This window comes from Triticum urartu, chromosome 2 (assembly GCF_003073215.2).
Source record: "Triticum urartu cultivar G1812 chromosome 2, Tu2.1, whole genome shotgun sequence".
Classification (NCBI taxonomy): Eukaryota; Viridiplantae; Streptophyta; class Magnoliopsida; order Poales; family Poaceae; genus Triticum; species Triticum urartu.
Window position 1 is genome coordinate 505456178 of NC_053023.1, and position 6688 is coordinate 505462865.

The 6688-nt window shown below is 39.9% G+C and overlaps 1 long non-coding RNA gene across 1 annotated transcript; it reads left to right on the forward strand.

The window, feature by feature from the left end:
• Positions 1-756: 756 nt before the first annotated feature.
• Positions 757-4436, forward strand: LOC125538284. The gene is made up of 3 exons (XR_007296283.1): positions 757-2019; positions 3367-3454; positions 4185-4436. It is a non-coding gene; the product is annotated as an uncharacterized LOC125538284 (long non-coding RNA).
• The last annotated feature ends 2252 nt before the right edge of the window (positions 4437-6688 follow it).

The following is a 6688-nucleotide window of genomic DNA, read 5'->3' on the forward strand; positions in this document are numbered from 1 at the left end:
CATCATCTACTTATTACTTCCCAATGCCTTCCTCTAGGCCCAAACAATGGTGAAGTGTCATGTAGTCGACGTTCACATAACACCACTAGAGGAGAGACAACATACATCTCATCAAAATATCAAACGAATACCAAATTCACATGACTACTAATAGGAAGACTTCTCCCATGTCCTCAGGAACAAAAGTAACTACTCACAAAGCATAAACATGTTCATAATCAGAGGGGTATTAATATGCACATAGGATCTGAACATATGATCTTCCACCAATTAAACCAACTAGCATCAACTACAAGGAGTAATTAACACTACTAGCAACCTACTAGCACCAATCCCGGACTTGGAGACAAGATTTGGATACAATAGATGAACTAGGGTTTTGAGATGAGATGGTGTTGATGAAGATGTTGATGGTGATTGCCCTCTCCCGATGAGAGGAGCGTTGCACTACACCACAACCCTTGATTGGGGGCAATTAACTGCCGGGAGAAATATCATCATAAAGGCAAATCATCTGCCAGGGATTATTCTACTGCCGGCAGAAGTATCCAATAACAAATAAACTGCCGGTAGAACTCAAACAATAAGGGCATTCAAACTGCCGGCACAGATACCCATTTTCAAGGACACAATATCTGCCGGCACACCTAAACAATGGCATATTATCTTTTTTTTTGAGCATCAACAATGGCATATTATCTGCCGGGGACTACTTGTGAGGCCAAACCAATATAATACGTATTGGCGCAGGATTAGCATGGGAGAGCGCGCGAGATGCGAAAATTTTCGCTCCAAATAAGCAAAATCCCCAAACTCCAACTCAGACTAAAATCCCCAAATCGACCACCCTGACCTAGCCTCCTCCCCGAGCACATGCCGCCGCCGCCCCCCACCCTGCGCGGCTGCCGACCGCCCTCCGCCACACTCCAGTGCCAGCTTCCTCCCCGACCACGCGCCGACCACCGTCCGCCACACCTAGTGCCACTCCTCCCGGACCATGCCGCCGAGCACCCTCCGCCGCCCCGACCACCATTCGCCGGACCTCCAGCAACGCCCAAGCAGCCAAACCTCCTACACGCATCCTCCGCCAGGCTCCTCTAGGCTCGAGTTGCTCAAGTGTTTCAGCGGAAGGATCTGTTCGAGTGAGGTTGTCCACAAGGATGACGTCTAACTTCCACCAGATCTGGCATGAAACGAGGTAATCCAGTTAGGTTTAGTTTTGATTTGGCTGTCTTACCTCCCCGTACAGCAGTCTTGGCCTCTTTCCCATCCGCCCTCGCTGTAGCACATGGCTGCCAACATTGTATTCTCGGCTTGTAGGATACCCAAGCGACTCGCAGATGCGAAGGAAAATTGAGCAAGGTTCCGCCTCCCATGGTTGAGCAGTCGTAAGGGTTATGTTGTCTCTCCATGTTGCTGGTCATATGAGCCCAACTAATATTTGCTTCCTGTGATCTACGGAAGGATAAAATTGATGTTTCCTACCTGCCATACTCATCTATTTCTGTTTTCAGTTGACATGCCTACTGTACGAATTACAGTCTTTGGTACATTCACTTATCCCTTCGAATTTGACAAGCATGGAAGAATCTGAATATCACTTATCCCTCTCCCGTTATTATTTAGCATATGTTAACTGACTGCTGTGTTTATGCTTATATCCTTCGGTTATTGTTTATAACAAACCAAATTAAGGATTTTGTGTTCATCTCTGAAACTTCATAGTGATGGTTGGTATTTAATCTTTCAAGGAAATGCAGCAAACTGTTGTACTAGGAAGATTATCCTGACATGGGAGTTTTTTTAGGAACAGGAGAGTTGCACACATATGAAGTATAGAAATTTATTCTTAATGTGCTAGGCTTAATGCAACTAGATAAATAATGTTCAACAAGGCATATTGATGTGTTAAATTGTTTTCAGTTTCAGTGTCAATACAAGAAAGGTAACCTTGTGTTAGATCTTCAATCCAAGGGAGAAATTGGAGCATCGGGACATTTAAACCGAACCTAAATTAAGGTAATAACATATGTAAAGTATGTTATTTTCTGTTGTTCTCAAGCCCCAATGTTTTGGTTCATTTTAGAAAAACAGGGGCCACTCTTAGGTTCCATTTTGATTTGAACTGAAACTGCGTACGTAGTTAACACCATTGAGACAGACTGAGTAGCTAACCACTTATAAGGTTTTTCAGAAAAGAATGATGAAATAAAAGGGGACACCATCGAGACAGACTGAGTAGCTAACTCGAAGTCTTGTGCATGGAAGGAAATTGGGATATTTGCTAATTCTGTACTAGTCAAAACGTATGTGTAGATATTCTGATCATTCTGGTTCATGTCCTACTTAATTAAGGTCTTCTTTTATAGGCCTTGCGCAGATGATATCTCTACTCTTATAAAAAACCGAGTTGGTGATGATGGTGTGCCTGCCATCCCGCAATATAGACCATCCGATCTATATCTGACGGATAGAAAGCAAACTATGACAATTTTGCAAAAAGATACCCGCACCCCTCTCCAAATTTGCAGATAAGGACTTCCCTCGTTCATCTTTGTCTCCCACGAGATAAACAGCTCGTATAAATGCATCTTGATGTTCCATGCAACGCATGGGCCTCTTGCTAGTGATTATTTAACAACTTAATTTCATGGCGTTGGATCTCACGTGAATAAACTATATGTCGAAGTGTTTGCTGTTCTTTGCTTAACTAGATATCAAAGTATAAACAACAAGCTCGTATACAATATGTCAAATTATAATCAAATAACAAGCTCAATAATGATAAGAGCTTTACAAGTAACAAGCTCCATTACAAAGATGTCAAAGTTTTAATATAAATTGTACCAACTTATAATGGTGGATTCTAATTATAGTGAACTAGATAAGCGGCCTTCGGTGAATTTTGAGCTCTTGTCTGTTGTCTTCAACTGACAGTGTGTAGCAGCCAACAATGTGAATTTATGATGGTTATTTAGTTTATTTTATTGTACGTTCTACAGAGCTTTCCTCATTAATTCAATTTTTCACAAAATTGGGAAGGCTATTGTATTGCTGCGTAAACTGGAGCAAGGCCGTACCATTTCCATCTGACAAAACATCCTGAATGTCTTGTCTAGTTCTTACACTCTAACAAGGCCATACATAACGGTGTTGTAAGATGAAAGTCTGGACATTATTTAGCTTTTAAACTTACAGTATACTGCTCTTACAATGTTGTAAGATTGAACGTCGAAGATACTACACTTCGGTACAGATCTATATCATTATTTGAGAAGTAAACTTTTAATCTGCAGTAGAGTTGTATCTACTAAACATTTTAATTTCTTGATTAATTTTCTGTATCTATCACTTCAATGGTTACAGGTTGATCTTTACTTGCAATCTAATTTGCATATTGGTGTGTGTTCTTCAGGAATCATGATACTACTTTATGATCTGATTGGTGAAAGAGGTATTTTGTACGGTTCTCTTGTGTCCGACATGTCTTTTTCTCTCTATATAAAGTAGCATTGAAAATGTCCTTGTATTTCCTTTGACATCTCCGAAGCTCATACCTGAATATCATGATATATGCCTGTAAGAAAGCTATGTATGTTCTTTTGAGTTAAACCTAACACCAAACATTTTAGTTTCTATACTTGTCAGTTAATGCTGGAAAAACGTTTGAATTTTATTTGCTGTACTAGTTGCCTTTGTGTGCTCATACAAAAATACTAGATCCTACGATGTCAAAAATTGATACAGGTTGTGGATCACACTTCCTTTTTCTCGAACATTGTTCCTATTTTGTCTTATGTGCAGTTTTTTCAAACAGATTTCGATGATTCTTCACTTTCAGAAAACTGAACTTAATATCAGAGGCAATCTCACCATGCCATTATGGGTTTAATTATTTGTCCAGACCTGAAACTGTTGTCATGCTTTCCAGGAAGGGCAACTAGATGTGCTTAATTCATGTGCCCAGGCTTGAAACTGCGGACATTTTTTAGCTTCTTATTAAATCGAATATTCACTTGATGCCTTGATGGGAAATTTGTCGAGAAATTTTCTTGATGATGTAGCCGTTTTCTTCTAAAAGTTGGGGTGGTGCACTTTTGTAGATTCAGAGTATCGTAATAAATGTAATGGATATAATGTTTTCTAATACTACCTGACTTGACATTTGGACTTTTCCTGTCCAGGTTGAAAATGTTCCTGTAAGATTCGTCAAGATACCTTGCCTTAACCATATGCCCTGAGTTCACACAGAAGTTACAGGCTTTACTCTTTGTGTTTGTTTCATCTTGTACTGCTCAAGTTTCTAGAAACTACAGATGCTAAATTATGAGGGAAGTCTTCATGTGTAATCAATGAATTGCTTACATTGTAAAATATTTGATGATCAGACTTTATAATATATATGCGATGTGCATCTGCATAATCTTTTTGCTTTATTTGAATGGATGTGTCATCTTTCGAATCGGGGTGTGTATGTAAATGTGAAATAAATGTAACACCAGAGTGTAATAGCCTTATTAATTGGGATACTTGGCACCACTGGCCCATCATCTGCCAGGAAACCTATTGATTGCTGGCAAAAAATATCTGCTGGGAGAAGTTTGAACATGATGGCATAAAAACTGCCGGCACATCCCTATCTGCCGGGAACTACAATCCCCGGCAGCCGTTCTCGTGGCAGTTCCATCTGCCGGGAGAAAAACATTCCCGGCAGTCAGACTGCCCTTCTAAGTGCCTTATCCTGGCAGTTTTCCTGCCCTTACAACCGTGTTGTGGTGTAGTGTTGGTGATAACGATGGCGATGATTTGCCCCTCCGGGAGGGAAGTTTCCCCGGCAGAACAGCCCCACCAGAACCCTAGATTGGTTCCGCCAAGGTTCCACCTCTCGGCGGTGGAGTTTCGTTTGAGAAGATGGCTCATGATTTTTTTTCCATCGAAAGAGTCCATATAGCAGAAGATGGTCACCGGATGGCCACCAGGGGGCCCATGAGGTAGGTGGCGCGCCCCCACCATCGTGGGCAGGGTGTGGCCCCCCTGGTGAAGTTCTTGCGCTCAATGTTTTTTATATATTTGGAAAACATCGTCCGTGAAGTTTCAGGACTTTTGGAGCTGTGCAGAATAGGTCTCTAATGTTTGCTCCTTTTCCAGCCAGAATCCCAACTGCAGGCATTCTCCCTCTTTATGTAAACCTTGTAAAATAAGAGAGAATAGGCATAAGTATTGTGACATAATGTGTAATAACAGCCCATAATGCAATAAATATTGATATAAAAGCATGATGCAAAATGGACGTATCAACTCCCCCAAGCTTAGACCTCGCTTGTCCTCAAGCGAAAAGCCGAAATCGAAAAATATGTCCACATGTTTAGAGATGAAGGTGTCGATAAAAATAAAATACAGACATGAGGGCATCATGATCATTCTTAGAGCAGCAACTTATATAATTCTTGTCATATGATATCTTATGCTAGAGTAATAATTCAATCACAATATCAAGTATGAATCGTAAACTTCATACCAGTCATTGAAGCAATTGCAATTTATCATAACATAGGAAAGAGTCAATGTATAAGAGCTTTTCAGCAAGTCCACATACTCAACTATCATATAGTCTTTCACAATTGCTGACACTCACGCAATACTTATGGGTATGGAGTTTTAATCGGACACAGAGAAAGATAGGGGCTTATAGTTTTTGCCTCCCAACGTTTTACCTCAAGGGTAATGTCAACAGTAATAGTTCATGAAAACCCACATCCAATTAGCCATATATACCAGGATCTTTCCAACATATTGTGCTTGCCAAAGGATAAAATGTAAAAAGGAAGGGTGAAGATCACCTTGACTCTTTTGCAGTATAGGAGATAAAAGTAAAAGATAGGCCCTTCACAGAGGGAAGCAGAGGTTGTCATGCGCTTTTATGGTTGGATGCACGAAATCCTAATGCGAAAGAATGTCACTTTATATTTCCACTTGTGATATGGACCTTTATTATGCAGTCTGTTGATTTTATTACTTCCATATCACACGATCGTATAAAGATTATTCCTTCCACACCAATCAATCATACATATTTAGAGAGCAATTTTTATTGCTTGCACCGATGACAACTTACTTGACGGATCTTAGTCAATCCATAGGTAGGTATGGTGGACTCTCATGGCAAAACTGGTTTAAGGGTATTTGGAAGCATAAGTAGTATCTCTACTTGGTGCAATGAATTTGGCTAGCATGAGGGAGAAAGGTAGGCTCAACATGTTGGAGGATCCAAGACAATATAATTTATCTCAGATGTAAGAAAACATAAGCCATCACGCTGTCTTCCTTGTCCAATGTCAACTCTTTAGCATGTCATATTTTAATGAGTGCTCACAATCATAAAATATGTCTAAGATAGTATATTTATATGTGAAGACCTCTCTTTCTTATTACTTCCTATTAATTGCAATGATGACCAAAACTATGTTTGTCAACTCTCAACAACTTTTATTCATCATACTCTTTCTATGTGAGCTCATTACTCTCCATAAGAGTCACATGATCTGTTTGTTTCTTTTTATTTCTTTCTATTTTCTTTTATTCACTTGGGATCATGGCAAAAATAATCAAGCCCTTGACTCAACACTAATCTTTATTATATAGCTCACGGACTCGATTACATAGAAGGATAATAAAGCAAAACTCACAA